We start from the raw sequence: 2,201 nt of genomic DNA on the forward strand, positions 1-2,201 counted from the left end.
GGTTTTAGTAAACGGTGATGTTTGCGTCACTGATAGCTATAAATATTTGACCTGAAAAAAGCCTTTTTGCTACGCTGTGCGACCCATTGTCCCATAGTCATTATGGCTAGTTCGATCTCTTGTATTTCACCTCCATTTCGATACCTATAGAGCAACTGAATGCTCGATACATGTAAATCGTCTAACTGCTACTTTATGATTTAATGTTATTGTGAAATTATGAAACAATCATATTTAAATTAATATGAAACGAATATTAATCCGCATTACAAAAACAGTGCCCTGCCGTTTTCAACACTCAGACGTGAAATTTAAACTGTCAAGTCTGGGATGTTGCAATTCCATTTAGATTAAATATTGTATCACTATTACCCTAGCTGTAACCTCTAAAAGTTTTAAAAAATGCATAACAATTAGTACAAATGGCGTGCAAAATGTCTAGAAGCCTTATCCAATTAAACTTTTAACCCAAAAGCAGGGGCTTCAAGTACACCCACCATCTGAAAAGTCCATATCTCGATTACTTTTTCAAATCGACGTAAGTAACTTTCATACGGTTTTGAGAAAATCAATTAGAAAGCATCACAACCTGTCTTCTAAAACTATTTTTAACATCGCTTACATTTTGCATACAATCAGTTCGCGTTCAATAACTAAGTAGTTTCTATTATTTTCCACAAAAAAAATTAATGACAAAATGATAAGCCGTTTCAATTTGTTAATGACGTTTTTGTATCATTGTAAAATCGACTCAAATAGTGTTTTGTTTTGAATCGTAGTTAAGTCACTTTGTCTCTCCATACAACGGAGCGGCTAAAGTAATGGTTAGGTTGCGAAAGTTGAGAATCTTACTTACACCGTTTCGTAAATCTGGAAATTTAGCGGTTCAGAAGTGAAATATCGAGTTGGTTTATAGAATGAGACATGGGACTGTTTGAATAAGTTTTCGAGAATGCTGTACCCAGTATTGTCGATTTCACTCCCAGTTGGACCGTCACAAATGTGTGCCTACTTCTTCAAAGTATGATAACAGCTTAGCACGCTTGATTGTAATGCGTTAATTTTAAGTCAAGGTACCGTTTTGTCTCAAATTCCGAACAGACTCATATTCCAAAAACTCGGTTTTTGTATGCCGACTTGTTTGAAATGTTCCGCTGAAATATGTCATCAAATTTCAAGGAAGTGGCAGTCATTTACATTTCAATTTTAACGTCTTTCAATATATTTTCTACTTTGGAATTCGTTATGATTCTCTAGTGCAAGGTCAGTAAAACTAGCTCAGATAAACAGAATTATTCATTGATATATTCGGAATTTCAATCAAGTGTTGACAACATAAACAGAGTGTTCGGCATTTGAATCAAAATGTTGTTACAAACTTGTACGTAAAACCAATACTAAAATTAACTAATTCATCCTTATAATCAACAAACCCGACAGCTAACAGTCACTTCAAAAAGTCATTCAATTCAATCCAGAAAAGCAAAAAACAGCATATTTGTGACGAAAAACATTGACCAACAAAAAAATATTGCCAAGTAAATGAAATGCCAATGGCACTTAGTTTTGTTAAGTTTTTTTGGACACATTTGTTTCGTCTTTACGAAAATTAAAATTGAATTCAAAAGTAGGAATCTTTCTTTTTGTATCACAAATAGAAAACGTTGGCGATGTACATTAGTCTGGGACACGGTTGTATGAAACATTTAGATTCTCGCTCCAGCCCACTTTTTGGATTGCATTTACGTCCCATAACAACTGTGCAAAATTTCTGCTCGATCTGTGAAACTATATTTTAGCGCCAGCCGTTCAAAGTTTATATGGGATTTACTATGGGAAAACTTACTTTTGCAATGAAAAATCGTCAGAAGTCGCTCATTGCCCTCTATAAAAATTCTGAAAGCAGATCTCGATAGGTATTTCTATGATAAACAACATTGCCGAAGACCGCAAAGCAATCTGATTCTTGTAAAAAAAGTTATTAAGCATAAACTATTCGGAAAATTTGCCATTACATTGTACATACATTTTAAAAAAATAATTTATGCTTTTGACAACTTGTGTTAAAATTAGAAAATGGCACGCAATTTTGACAATTGCTTGAAATCAGTAATTTTGTAAGTTATAAAAGAAACTATTTTTTGACAAATTTGATTTGAATTTGACGTTCTACAACTTAGTGGAGGAATACACTGCCTTCT

This window comes from Aedes aegypti, chromosome 2 (genome assembly GCF_002204515.2).
Source record: "Aedes aegypti strain LVP_AGWG chromosome 2, AaegL5.0 Primary Assembly, whole genome shotgun sequence".
NCBI classification, from domain to species: domain Eukaryota; kingdom Metazoa; phylum Arthropoda; class Insecta; order Diptera; family Culicidae; genus Aedes; species Aedes aegypti.